We start from the raw sequence: 15,988 nt of genomic DNA, 5'->3' as shown, positions 1-15,988 counted from the left end.
ATATGTTTTTATTCATCACATGATATGATTTTTGCATGGAGCGTCATTTGCTTTTGTTTGCTTTCATTTCCAGTTTACCACAATCATTGTTTGTTGGACACACCTATTGGAGAGAGATACCACATCATCACAATTTGTTAGCATACTCTATGTGCTTTACTTATATTTTTTGAACTTAGCAGTTACTCTAGTACTTCCCTTATATCGTTTTGAGCACGGCGGCGTGTAGATTTTAGAGAAATATTGTGATCTCGTTCTTCACTTATATTTGTTTGAGAGATGGGCAAATAGTGTTTATAATTTGCATGGGTCATAAGACTAGATAGAAAATAATGCGTATTCAATGAGTGATAATTAAAACCATCATGTAGCACATATAGAGAAACAGTGGGTTAATGATATTGATGTGGTTATATGAAAAAGGCGTGAGTGCATTATTATTAAATCACAGAGGTGTTGATATTAAGAGATGTTAAACTTCTTGCTCATCTCAAAAAATTAAAAGGGCATGGTGATGATGTGTGAGCATTTCTGTTCCTCGTTAAAATCCTAGTGTTGTTTCGTGTCGGAGTCGCGCGATGGTTAATTCCTCCCAACCCTCTCCCACAGGGCATGCGAGTAGTACTTTAATTTGTGATAAGTACATGAGTTCTTCACGACTAATGTGACACCATGGACGTATGCAAGCTCACCTAATATATGCCACGTAATGTGCATCGCCCGTTCTCACCTTGAGGATCGATGCAACTTTCGCCGGTGCATCCAAACCCTGTGACATGACACGCTCTGTTGCAAAGAAACCTTTTTATATCCTCCTCAAAACAGCCACCATAGCTACCTATCATTGCGTTTCCATAGCCATTCCGAGATATATTGCCATGCAAATGTCGTCGACACTTTGCATGACTAGTTTGTTCATCATCATAATGCTTTGCATGATCATATAGAGCAGACATAGTATTTGTGGCAAAGCCACCATTCATCATATTTATGATACATGTCACGCTAGATCTTTGCAAATCTTGGTACACTGCCAGATGCATTGATACATAGTAATATCGTTCTATCAGTTGTCATATTGAGTTGTAAGTAAATAAAAGTGTGGTGATCGTCATTATTAGAGCATTGCCCCAGTGAGGAAAAAAATTGGGGAGTCCAAATGAGCCCACCATAATAAAAAAATGAATGAGAGAAAGAGAGAGAAGGGACTTTGCTACTATCCTTTACCACACTTGTGCCTCAAAGTGGCACCTTGTTCTTCATATAGAGAGCCTCATGTTATATCATTCATATTCTTGTGGGAATCACTTTTTCATAAACTTGGCTTGTATATTACGATGACACGCTTCCTCAAATGCTTGAGGTCTTCATGAGAAAGCAAGTTGGATGCACACCCCACTTAGCTTCAGTAGAGCTTTCATACACTTATAGCTCTTGTGCATCATTTGCATGGCAACACCTACTCCTTGCATCAATTTCTATCGACGGGCATCTCCATAGTGTGTTCGTATGCTTAGTTGATGTGAGACTATCTTATCTACTTTTACCCCTTTGAAACCTACCACCATATTCTATTCCACATTTATGCATGTCCAATGTTTCTTGCTCATGTATTGCGTGAAGAATAAAAACTTGATGCATATTGAAAAAGTACGATCCAATTGCTTTACTTGGACACCGTGGTGCTTGACATTTGTATTAGTGTAGTGAAGATGGAGCCATGCCTTGTTAATATAATAGGATGAATGGGGTAAAACAATCTTTGAGGATTGTACACCTTGAAAGATTAATGATATTGCTGCTTATATCTATAAGTATTTCCGTGTTAATATTTGTTATTTCATCATTTTTCAATGAGCACACATGCATAAGGTTACATCGTGGGTAACATGTCACATCAAAAATTCAATTTTTATCATTTACCTACTCGAGGATGAGCATGAATTAAGCTTGGGGATGCTTGATACGTCTCCAACGTATCTATGTTTTTTTTATTGTTCCATCCTAATATATTATCATTCTATAATACTTTTGGGGTATTTATTTACCATTCTATATTATTTTTGAGCACTAACCTATTTACCCAGTGCCCAGTGCGAGTTGATGTTTTCTGCATGTTTTCATTTTTCAGGTTATCCATACCAAATGGAGCCCAATTGGCGTGAAACTTTTTGGTGATTTTTTCTGCACCAAAAGAAGACTAATGAGTATCAGAAGAAGGTTGTAGGCTCCATGAGGGCCCACAAGCCAATAGGGCATGGCTTGGGGGGGGGGGGCTGATGGCCTCTGCCTCCCTCATGGACCTCCCTACCCCGTTATCTGGCTTATAAATTCTCTTATACCCTAAAAACATCAAGAGGAGTCATAAAACACTTATATGCCTCCACAAGTCTCTGTTCCAATGGGAGGCCATCTAGAGCCCTGTTCTGTCACCCTCCCTAAGGGGGGATCGATCATGGAGGGCCTGTTCGTGAACCTTGCTACCCACACGATGATGTGTGAGTAGTTCACAATAGGCCTACGGGTCCATGGCCAGTACCTAGATGGAAATATCTCTCTCTTTGATATTTAATACAATGATCATTGCATCTTCTCTTTGATACACATGATGTAATTACTTTTGTGTGGTGCGTTTTGTTGGGATCCGATGAATTGTGGTTTTATGTTTAGATTATTCATGATATATATTTGAGTTTCCTCTGAATACTTACATGATTCTTATGTACATCATTATGACAACTTCGTAATTCTCTCTGATCTATTGAAATAGTTTGGCCAACTAGATCGATATTTTTTCGTTGAGAGAGGTGCCTTGTGGTAGGTTCAACATGGCAAATTTCTATATCCTAGTGAAACAACGGGACAAGATGTGTCTTTGTGTTGGTGCTACTAAGGATAAAACTATGGGGTTTATTCATATTGCTTGAGTTTACTTTGTCTACATCGTGTCATTGTTCTCCATGCATTACTTTGTTTTACTTAATACTCTAGATGCATGTTGGATAACGGTTGATGAGTGGTGTAATAGTAATAGGTGCAGGGAGGAGTCTGCCTATTTGTTTATGGATGTGATGCCTATATACACATGATCATTCCCGTGAATACCACATAACTATCCGCTTTTCTGTCAATTGCCCAACAGTAATATGTTTACCCACCGTATGCTATTTTTATGAGATATGCCATTAGGAAAATCTATGGCCCCGGGGTCTATTCACAACATGTTGATAAAACTTTCAAAACTTGCTGGCATTTTTTTCTTATTTTATCTTGCTATCTACAATTATATACACACCTCACTTGCTTGCAAATAATAAGACAAGAGGATTGACAACCCTCTTACCAACCTTGGGTGCAAGTTTCTTGTTCTTTTGTGTGCAGCCGCTAAAGACGGTTGTGGTTGATATTCCTATTGGTTCAATAAACCTTGGTTTCATAACTGAGGGAAATAATAACCCACATTGTGTTCTGATAACCCATTCGTCTTCATGCAAAACCCAACACAGATCACAAATATCCACTCTACTCCTAAGAAATAGGAGGCACCAAGTACAGAACTCCATTACATCGGCATCATAGAGATTCCAAAAAACCCGCGTGATCCTAAAAAAATTTGAGTAAGAAGAGGGGTAGAATTAAAATTCCTACGTCAAGATTCGTCACGAGTGGAGGGAAGAGGAGTAAAAATAATCCTACTCTCCGATATATAACTAGACTCAAATTTTTTTTTTGGTTACACTTGACTCAGCCAAGTTCGATCAATCAAGGGGGCTCCTAGGTCGGTACTGCTGTGATAACAACTTGTAACACCCAATATGTGATCCTATCCTTATTTTGGCTCGAGGGCTTTGATGGGGATAGAAGCGATTCTCGTTGTTTCGCAAGTATGGATATCGTTACAAGTTCATGTAAAGAAGAGGTGAATATATGGAAATGACTTACACTCGCCACAAGCTAAATCATGATCATCTCAATACAAACATACATTCAATCACCATTAAAAAGAGTAGGGTCCGACTACGGATGAAATCAAACGATAAAAATGATGTCCATACATGCTATCCCAGGACGCCCACCTCAAACGTATCCTATGATCGATGAAGAAGAAGAACAATCATCACGCTCACATCAAAGTATCGCATTACCTGTACGTACAACTGTTGTTGTAGTAATCGTGAGCCACATGGACTCAACAATCTCATTTCCAAAGGTAACAAGACTAGCAAAGCTTAATGGGTGATTGATGACCCACAAGTGTAGGGGATCTATCGTAGTCCATTTGATAAGTAGGAGTGTCGAAATCAAGGAGGAGCATAAGGAAATGACAAGTGGTTTTCAGCAAGGTATTCTCTGCAGGCACTGAAATTATCAGTAACAAATAGTTGTGTGATAAGATAATTCATAACGGGTAGCAAGAAACAATAGTAACAAAGGTGCAGCAAGATGGCCCAATCCCTTTTATAGCAAGGGACAAGCCTGGACGAACTCTTATATAAGGTAAAGCGCTCCCGAGGAAACATGGGAATTTATGTCAAGCTAGTTTGCATCATGTTCATATGATTCGCGTTCGCTACTTTGATAGTTTGATATGTGGGTGGACCAGTGCTTGGGTGCTATCCTTACTTGGACGAACATTCCACTTATGATTAACCCCTCTCACAAGCATCCGCAACTACGAAAGAAGAATTAATACAAAGTCTAACCATAGCATTAAACCGGGGGATCCAAATCAGCCCCTTGCGAAGGAACGCATAAACTAGGGTTTAAGCTTCTGTCACTCTAGCAACCCATCATCTACTTATTACTTCCCAATGCCTTCCTCTAGGCCCAAATAATGGTGAAGTGTCATGTAGTCGAAGTTCACATAACACCACTAGAGGAAAGACAACATACAACGCATCAAAATATCGAATGAATACCAAATTTGCATGACTACTTATAGAAAGACTTATCCCATGTCCTCAGGAACAAACGTAACTATTCACAAAGCATAATTATGTTCATGATCAGATAGGTGTTGAATAGCATTAAGGATCTGAACATATGATCTTCCACCGAGTAAACCAGCTAGCATCAACTACAAGGCGTAATTAACACTACTAGCAACCTTACAAGTACCAATCGGAGTCGCGAGACGGAGATTGGGTACAAGAGATGAACTAGGGTTTGGAGATGAGATGGTGCTGATGAAGATGTTGATGGAGATGAGTCCCCTCCGATGAGAGGAGAGTTGGTGATGACGATGGCGACGATTTCCCCCTCCGGGAGGGAAGTTTCCCCGGCAGGACGGCCCTGCCGGAGCTCTAGATTGGTTCTTCTCAAGTTCTGCCTCGTGGCGGCGGTGTTTCTTCCCGAAAGCTCTCTCCTGATTTTATTCTGGGACGAAACCCTCCTTATAGCAGAAGATGGGAGCCGGAGGGGTAACATGGAGCCCACGAGCCCCCAGGCGCGCCCAGGGGGTGGGGCGGGCCTGGCAGGCTCGTGACCTCCTTGTGGCTCCCCTCCAGAATTTTTTCCGCCCAGTAATTTTTATATATTCCAAAATAATTCCTCGCTGATTTTTATGGCTTCTGGAGTTGTGCAGAATAGGTATCTCAAACTTGCTACTTTTTCAGCCTAGAATTCTAGCTGCCGGCATTCTCCCTCTTCATGTAAACCTTATAAAATAAGAGAGAAAAGGCATAAGTATTGTACCATAATGTGTAATAATAGACCATAATGCGATAAATATCAATATAAAAGCATGATTTAAAATGGACGTATCAACTCCCCCAAGCTTAGACCTCGCTTGTCCTCAAGCGCAAGTCGAGATCAATAAATATGCCCACATGTTTAGAGATACAGGAGTCGATAAAATGAAATACGGACATGTAGGCTTCACGATCATTTTTAGAACAACAATATCGTCATATAATCTCTTATGCTAAAGTGACAATTCCTTCACAATGTAAAGTATGGATCAAGAACCTTATTGAGAATTAACAACCAATAGTCTTTAGTCATTGAGGCAGTTGCAATTTATCATAACATTGGAAAGATTCAAATAAGAGCTTGTAAAGCAAATCCACATACTCAATCATATTTTAGGCTTCTACAATTGCTAAAACTCACGCGGTACTCATGAGATCAAAGTTTTAGTTGGACACACAGAAAGATAGGGGCTTATAGTTTCGCCTCCCAACTATTTACCTCAAGGGTAATGTCAACAATAATAATTCATGATTACTTAATTTCAAGTTAATATATGAATATAGATCTTTCCTAGCACATGACGCTAGCCAAGATAATGGCGAAATAAGGAATTGGTGTCGATCACCATGACTCTTTTAAAGATAAATAGTAAAGGTACAAGATAGGCCCTTCGCAAAGGGAAGGAGAGGTTGTCATGCGCTTTTGAGGTTTGGATGTGTGATCTCTTAGTGTGAAGGAATGCTACTTTATATTGCCTCCTGTGATAAAGAACTTTATTATGCACTCTTTCACTTTTATGTCTTCCTCATCACAGGTTCGTACAAAGCTTATTTTCCACACACTAATAGATCATACATATTTAGGGAGCAATTTTTTATTGCTTGCGCCGATGACAACTTACTTGAGGGATCTTATTCAATCCATAGGTAGGTATGGTGGAATCTCATGGAAAAAACTAGGTTGCGGGTTTATAAATGCACAAGTAGTATCTCTAGTTAGTGCGGAAGTTTTGGCTGATATGAGGTGGAAGCAAGCAACACATGCTAAGGGATCTCTAGTCATATAACATTGTTCGAAACCAGGCAAACATAATTCATTATGTAGTCTTCCTTGTCCAACATCTACTTCTTAGCAAGTAATAGTTTAATGAGTGTTCACAATCATAGACGGTGTCAAAGATTATATATTTATATGTGAACTTCTCTTTCTTTATTACTTCCGATTAATTGCAACAATGACCAAGGTCTACGTTTGTCCACCCACAACAAGTTTCATTCAACATTCTTTTTATATGTGAAGCCATCACTTCCCATAAGATCATCACATGATCTTTCATGCTTTTGTTCTTTTAGTATAATTTTCTTTAGATCATGGCATGAAGCAAGGCCCTTAACTAAAACACTCCTTATTATATAACTCACGAACTCAATTACATTGGGGGTAACACAAAGCAAAACTCAAGCCTAGATCATACTAAGAACTTTATTCTACTAGATAAAGATATTACCAAAAAGGATCGGACTAAGATAAAGGTAAGGGCAAAAGATGTGATGGTGATACGATACCGGGGCAACTCCCCCCAGCTATGCCCATACCCGTGTGTTTAATTGTCTTCCTTCAGAGGTGATGGTGGTGGAGTTGTTGGAGTTTTGGGTTGATTCTCCGTGTTCCAAGGCATGGGTTCTCCATCATGGAAAGATGATCGAGTCTCCGGAATCCTCAAATCTGCAGCCAACTGCATTGCTTTAAATCTATACTCATACTCATAGTTTTGGTTCTGCAGGTCGTAGATCTAGGCTCGGAGATGATCGATTCTGTCATAGAGCTTGAAGAGGTACTCCCCGATGTCCTTGGCATAGATATTTTGCTTGTTGGTGAACTCTGTGATCATCATTTGGTTGGCGTTGAGTCCGCGTTCCACCATCCCTTGGCACTTGAAGACTTGCTGCTCCATTGCTTCAAGCCTTGCCTCTACGCTTCCGGTCCTCTTAGGCCCCTCAACATCACGGATGTGCAACACCCCCTCATGCATCTCGATAGATTGAGGGTGTTGCAACACCTCCGCGAGGTAGGGATTGATGACCTTCTCGAAGAACTTGTCCTTCAGAACTTTTGGGGATGCCATAGCGATCTGGATCTGTGTGCACAACAGCTCGAAACGAAAACAGAGGATATTTGCGTGATACGAGGGTCAGACCTTTCGGGAGATTATATAATGAATTTTTACCGACCATAAGGAGTATTCCACAAGAAAACAGAGTCCGGGAGACATACGAGGTGCTCACGAGCCCCCAGGCTGGCCCAGGGGCGTCGCGCGCGCCTGGCAGGCTTGTCACCTCCTCGTGCGCTTTCCGGACTACTTTAGATTTTTCTATTTTTCTAAATATTCCAAAACAGAGAAAAAATTCTATTGGAAAAGTTTTGGAGTCGGTTTACTTACTGTATCACGTACCTCTTCGTTTTTGGAGTCTGAAACAAGCTGGTAAATATCCCTTATGTACTCCTCCAGAGTTCTGGTATTAATAATATTGCTTTCAACATTTATGGGAGTACCTGAGATATAATGCTTGATTCTTTGCCCATTTACAACTCTCGAAAAATTACCTTCCGCATTGTTGATTATTATGGCACCGGAACGATATACTTCCTCAACAATGTAAGGTCCTTCCCATTTAGAGAGAAGTTTGCGTGTAAAAAATCTTAAACGAGAATTGTATAACAAGCATAATCACCTACATTGAACTCACATTTTTGTATCCTTTTAACATGCCACCTCTTAACTTTTTCTTTAAACAACTTGGCATTTTCATATGCCTAAGTTCTCCATTCATCAAGGGAGCTAATATCAAATAACCTCTTCTCACCAGCAAGTTTGAAATCAAAGTTGAGCTCTTTGATTGCCCAAGAAGCCTTATGCTCTAGCTCAAGAGGTAAATGACATGCTTTACCATAAACCATTTTATACAGATACATGTCCATGGGATTCTTATAAGCAGTTCTATAAGCCCACAGTGCATCATCAAGTTTCTTAGACCAATTCTTTCTAGACCTATTAACAGTCTTTTGCAAAATTAATTTCATTTCTCTATTACTTAACTCTACTTGAGCACTAGACAGAGGATGATAAGGAGATGCAATTCTATGGTTGACATCATACTTACCAAGCATTTTACGGAAAGCACCATGAATAAGATGTGAACCACCATCAGTCATTAAATATCTTGGGACTCCAAATCTAGGAAAAATAACTTCTTTAAGCATCTTAATAGAGGTGTTATGATCAGCACTACTAGTTGGGATAGCTTCTACCCACTTAGTAACGTAATCAACAGCAACTAGAATATGAGTATACCCGTTGGACTTTGGAAAAGGTCCCATATAATCAAAACCCCAAACATCAAATGGTTCTACAAAAAGTGAATAATTCATAGGCATTTCCTGACGTTTACTAATATTAGCTATTCTTTGACATTCATCACAAGACAAGACAAACTTACGAGCATCCTTGAATAGAGTAGGCCAATAAAAACCGGATTGCAATACCTTGTGTGCAGTTCTATCTCCCGCATGGTGTCCTCCGTAAGCCTCGGAGTGACACTTCTGTAGGATCTGCCCCTGTTCATGCTCAGGTACACAACTTCTAATAACACCATCTACTCCTTCTTTATAAAGGTGAGGATCATCCCAAAAGTAATGTCCCAAATCATAAAAGAACTTTTTCTTTTGTTGGTATGTGAAACTAGGTGGTATATATTTAGCAACAATATAATTAGCATAATCAGCATACCATGGTGTACTACGTGAAGCATTGATGACATTCAATTGTTCATCACGAAAGCTATCATGAATAGGTTGTGGGTCATCAAGAACATTCTCTCACCTAGACAAGTTATCTACTATGGGATTCTCACCTCCCTTCCTATCAACAATATGCAAATCAAATTCTTGTAGCAAGAGAACCCATCTAATAAGTCTAGGTTTAGCATCTTTCTTTTCCATGAGATATCTAATAGCAACATGATTAGTGCGAATAATAACTTTGGAATCAACAATATAAGATCTGAACTTATCACATACAAACACAACTGCTAAAAATTCTTTTTCAGTAGTAGCATAGTTTCTTTGGGCACTGTCTAGAGTTTTACTAGCATAATGAATAACATTTAATTTCTTATCAACTCTTTGTCCTAGAACAGCACCAACAACATAATCACTAGCATCACACATAATTTCAAAAGGTAGGTTCCAATCAGGTGGTTGAACAATAGGTGCAGTTATCAAGGCCTTCTTAAGTATTTCAAATGTTTCTTCACAATCATCATCAAAAACAAATGGAATATCTTTTTGCAAGAGATTGGTGAGAGGCCTAGAAATCTTAGAGAAGTCTTTAATGAACCTTCTATAGAAACCAGCATGACCGAGGAAACTTCTTATACCTTTAATGTGTGTAGGGCATGGCATTTTCATGATCGCATCAACTTTAGCCTTATCGACTTCAATACCTCTTTCAGAAATTTTATGCCCTAAGACGATGCCTTCATTAACCATAAAGTGGCACTTCTCCCAATTCAAGACAAGGTTAGTATCTTTACATATTTGCAAAACTCGATCAAGGTTGCTCGAGCAATCATCAAAAGAAGATCCGTAAACGGAGAAATCATCCATGAAAACCTCAACAATCTTGTCACAAAAGTCAGAGAATATAGCCATCATACATCTTTGAAAGGTAGCAGGTGCATTACATAAACTAAAAGGCATACGTCTATAAGCAAAGGTACCGAAAGAGAAAGTAAAAGTGGGTTTCTCCTGATCAGATTGTGCAACAGGTATTTGGGAGAAACCAGAATAACCATCTAGAAAGCAAAAGTGTGTATGTTTAGACAATCTTTCTAGCATTTTACCAATAAAAGGAAAAGGGTAATGATCTTTCTTAGTAGCTTTATTTAATTTCCTAAAATCAATTACCATCCTATAGCCAGTAACAATTCTTTGTGGGATCAATTCAGTTTTATCATTAGGGACACCAGTAATATCTCCCTTCTTAGGGACACAATGCACCGGACTTACCCAATCACTATGAGCAACAGGATAGATAATACCTGCTTTCAGGAGCTTTTGTATTTCTTTTCTTACCACCTCTTTCATTTTAGGATTTAATCTTCGTTGATGATCGGCAACTGGTTTGGAATCAGGACCAGTTTTAATTTTATGCTCGCATAGAGTGGGACTAATGCCCTTAAGATCATCAAGAGTCACTACTGGAATTTAGAATTTTGCCGTCTGCTTGGCCTTTGCCGTCTGCTGACACATGGAAAAGGTACTCTTTTCCGTCAGCTGACACAGTGCTGACGGCAAAGAGGTGGCTGATGGCAAAACTTTATTTTCCGTCGGCCGACAAAGAAGCCCTGCGCGGACGCCAAAGGGAGGGCGAACGACAAAGCCCCCCCCCCCCCAAACGGCCGAAACCCCACCCCACCCACCCCTCCCCTTTGCCGACTGCCTGGGCGCCTTTGCCGTCCGCTTGGGAGCGCGGCAGACGACAAAGGGGACGGCGGCCCACCAACCCAACCCCCACCCGATGCCCCCCCGGGACCTTTGCCGTCTGCCTGGGGGGCCTTTGCCGTCTGCCTGGGAGCACGGCGGATGGCAAAGGCCCACCAAATACAGTCACGCCCGCCCCCCTCCAACCGACACTTCCCGCCCACCCCTGCTCGAATCCCCCACCGCGCGTGCCGCCGCCTGCCGACGTCCCGCACCCCCTACCCGCGCCGCATGCCCTGTGTCGCTGCCCTGCACCGCCTCCTCCCCGCGCCGCCTGCCCCGCGCCGCCCGCGCCCTTTACCTCCTCGCCGTCCTCCCTCAGCTCGCGCCCTCGCCCTCATCGCCGTCCTCACTCCGCCCGTGCCGTCGCCCTCGGCCTCCCTCGCCGTCCACCCTCAGCCCGCACCCGCGCCCTTGCCCTCCTCGCCGTCCTCCCTAGCCGCCTCCCTCGTCCTCCCCATAGCCCTCACATCGCCGGCCAGACCCGCTCCTCGCCTCCTCAACTGCGACAATGGTGACCACCTCTTCCTTGGTTCAGGTTAGTCCTCTCTCTCTCTTTCACAGATTTCCTACAATCTATAATAGTAGGATCTCTATGATAGGGTTTTGACTTGTAAATGACTATCAAATAGTCCCTTCATGTAGGCACTAGTAGTCGTTTTAGCACAGGGAGTAGAACTATCGGCTTGCATATTTTGTCCTGTTGTGTATTGTAGGATTAAGCATAATATTCTTTTGCAACATTTTCATAGAACATGTGTAAAGGCTGCGTATGTGTCCGTTTTAACATTCTTATGGTTGCTATGCTTGTTTTTATTAATGTGGGCCGCTGATATAAAATGTTAAGTGGTGTAAGTATGAGCACATGACTCCCCATATTGTTGATAATTGTAGAGAATGCTTGCATTTTCTCTCTGGGAAAATGGGCTCTAGTTGTGTAGACATTTGAATTAGTTGTTTCTTCTAGGGCTCTAGTTGGGTTCTAGTTGATAATTGTAGAGACTGCTTCCCGAGCCCTGACCCCCTACCCCTGACCCCTGATGCCACTAACCCCAACCCCCGAACCCCGACCCCCGGCGCCCTACCCCTGACCCCCCGACGCTACTAACCCCGACCCCGACCCCCGACACCAATAACCCCCAACCCCCGATCCTAGACGCCACTAACCCCCAACCCCGACCCCCGATCCCCGACGCCACTAACCCCCAACCCCCGACCCCCGACGCCCGATACCTCTTCGGCCTCTTGTTAACCGAAAAGACCCCCGACCGCCGACACCAGTGACCCTCGACCCCCGACGACACTGACCCCCGACCACAGATGCCACTAACCCCCAACCCCCGACGCCACCGACACCCGACACCGCCGACCCTCGACGGCACTGACTCCCTACGCAACTAAACCCCGACGGGGGTCATAGTTTTCCGATTATGTTAATTATAAAAACATCGTATTTGTGTTGATCATGTGCATTTCAATGTGCAGTTGTTCGACGACCTCCACGTGCATTGGACGAGCTCCGCCCTTGCGTTTGTTGGTGAGCATAAATGACTTCTCCTCCTACCCTCTTAATTTGCTCTGTCCCGGTCTTCGTGCCGTTGAAACTTGCTAGCTATAGGTTTCTTCATCAATCATGAGTATGCGTGACCAGTATGCGTCTCCCGTTCGGAAGGGCGACATCTATAAATATGCATTTCTTTGCATATTCATAACCGCCATCCTTTAGAATTGTCCAACATTATCCATGGACAGCCGAAGTATGTGTAGATTGGGTTTGTTTTCCCATATGTTGTGCTCCACATCTGATGCGGAATTTCGTCAGTGCCTCCCTGTTGTTCTCTGGGTACACATCCTGTCTTCTTATTGCCGAGACGTGTATCAGGAGAACAACGGGGAGGTGCTGCCGAAATTCTGCGTCTCATCTGGAGCAGAGCATGGGAAAATGAACCCAATCTACACATACTCGGGTGGGACTAGGACCTATCTTTACCTATTGGCGTGTAGGTTGCATGGACGTAATAAAACTGACAAACTTGATTAGCGTATGAATAGAGATGATGAATTATATATGTATTTCTTGTGCCCCCATAGGTAGCTAGGAAACATGAGTGATCGTGCTTGGGTGTACACTGGCCACCCTAGTCAGAAAGAGAAGACCCATGAATGGTTAACAAAAACTAGGGGGTTTGTGAGAGCCGCATTTGCAAATGGCCAGCAAAAAACATGGTGCCCCTGTCCCAACTGCGACAACTGGAAAAAGCAGACAGAGTTTGATATGGGTAAACACCTACAGAAGTGGGGTTTTACGCCTAATTATACGGTGTGGACTTTTCATGGTGAGTCTGACCAACGTGCCAGAGCTGAGGTAATTCATCTGACCAACGCACCGATGAGCATGGTACCGGGATCGAAGACATGGTGCAAGACTTTGATAATGCTCGGGATTCGGACGATGAATGGAGGAATCTGCAAAGGCCTTCTATGAAATGTTGGAGTCTTCAAATCGTCCTCTCCACGAGCAGACTGAGCTTTGTCAGCTGGATGCCATCGCGCAAGTAATGGCTCTGAAGGCTCAATTCAACCTAGGTAGAGAATGCTACGACGCGATGATGACGATATTTGGACGCTTTCTACCGAAAGGCCATGTACTGCCTGCAAACCTATACTAGTCAGAGAAAGTCCTCCGTGTACTTAAGATGCCCTATGAGAAGATACATGCTTGTGAGAATGGATGTGCCTTATTTAGGCTTGAGTATGCGGCCTTGAACTATTGCCCCATTTGCAATTCTTCCAAGTATATTGTGGTAGATAACGGTATGGGTGAGAAGAATCAGACCAAAATCCCCATTAGTGTTCTTCGGTATCTGCCAATCGTACCAAGAATTCAACGTCTTTTCATGGTCGAAGAGACGACCAGATAGATGACATGGCACAAATTGGGCAAAAGAACCGAACTAGATGCGGATGGGAACAAGATGCTGGTACACACTTCAGATGGTTTTGTGTGGAGGCACTTCGATGCATTACGTAAGGATAAATCGGAAGATCCAAGGCAACCTAGAGTTGCCATCTGCACGGATGGGTTCAATGTGTATGGCCTGTATTTGTCATTCCACTAAATTTGCCACCCGGAGAGATTATGAAAAGAAAGAACATTTTCTTGACGTTGATAATTCCAGGGCCCAACTATCCGGGGAAGAATATGAATGTGTACATGCAGCCGCTTAAGGATGAGTTGCAAGAAGCCTGGGATAATGGGATCAAGACCTACGACACGGCTACCAAAATAAATTTCAAAATGCATGTGTGGTACATGTACTTGACGCATGATTATCCGGCGTTTGCGCTATTCGCTGGCTGGTGTGTGCATGGAAGGTTGTCGTGCACCACATGCAAGGCAACTCTTCAGTTCCATTGGATGCAGGCTGGTCGCAAGTATTCTTGCTTCGCCATGCATAGACAATTCCTGGATCCTGGCCATAAGTTCAGAAAAGAGAAGAAGAATTTCATCAAAGGTAGAGTTGTCAAAAACACTGCACCAACACACCCTTGATCAGTTAAACGCTCTCGAGCCTGATCCTTTGCGTCCAAGATACTTCAAAGGGTATAATACGGAACACGCCTGGACTCACAAGTCATGCTTATGGGATCTGCCTTACTTCAAAGACCTCCTTTGCCACACAACATCGACGTGATGCACACTGAAAAGAATATTGCGGAGGCCATTTTTGGTACATTCTTTGGCATACATGGCAAGTCAAAAGATAATCCTAAGGCTAGAATCGACCTGGAGGCTCTATGTGATAGACCGTTGCAAAACTTGCGACAATGGAAAGGAAAGCAAAGCATAGCGAAGCCAAAGGCATGGTTCAATCTTGAAAGGCCAGCTATGAGGGAAATGCTATTGTGGGTGAAAATGCGGTTGATGTTCCCCGATGGGTATGCTGCGAATCTAAAGACGGGAGCGAGTCTTGAGAAATTGAAAATATTTGGTCTCAAGAGTCATGATTGGCACATATGGATTGAGCGGGTAATGCCGATGATGTTGCGTGGCTTTATCCCTGAGGATGAATGGCTAGTACTGGCAGAGCTGAGCTATTTCATCCGTTCTCTTTGTGCGAAAGAACTATCGCCTGGCGTGCTAGATGAAATGGAAGAGTTGATCTGCAAATTAGAAAAGATCTTTCCAATGCAACATCCGGAGTTGATCTGCAAATTAGAAAAGATCTTTCCACCGGGCTTCTTTAATCCAATGCAACATTTGATTTTGCATCTCCCGACCGAAGCAAGAATGTGGGGGCCCGTTCAAAATCGATGGTGTTACTCAACTGAGAGGATGCAGAAGACGCTTCGAGCTAAGTGTAAAAATAAACGTAGAATTGAAGCATCGATGGCCGAGGCATTCATTACTCAGGAGGCGGCAAACTTTGTGACAGCACACTACGAAGCCAAAAATCATCATTTGCATAACCCGAAGCCTCGGTACAATGATGGCGATCCAAAAAAAGTTCGATCTAACCTCAGCCTAGTCAAAGGTAAGCTCGCACCATCCGGTGCTTCGAAAGGGAAATCGTTGGATGTCGAAGAATGGCGGACCATTTCATTGTATATCTTCACCAACCTAACAGAAGTGTGGCCGTACATCGAGTAAGTTCTCGATAATTTATTGTTCCGCAACTTCTAATTGCTTTGAACTACTCTTATTCCCGGATATTTGATATAGTCGATACATCGCCGAATTCTCGGATGGAGCGGT

The sequence above is a fragment of the Hordeum vulgare genome, chromosome 6H, assembly GCF_904849725.1.
Source record: "Hordeum vulgare subsp. vulgare chromosome 6H, MorexV3_pseudomolecules_assembly, whole genome shotgun sequence".
Lineage (NCBI taxonomy): Eukaryota > Viridiplantae > Streptophyta > Magnoliopsida > Poales > Poaceae > Hordeum > Hordeum vulgare.
The sequence above is the reverse complement of the archived record's forward strand: the minus strand, read 5'-3'. Positions refer to the sequence as shown.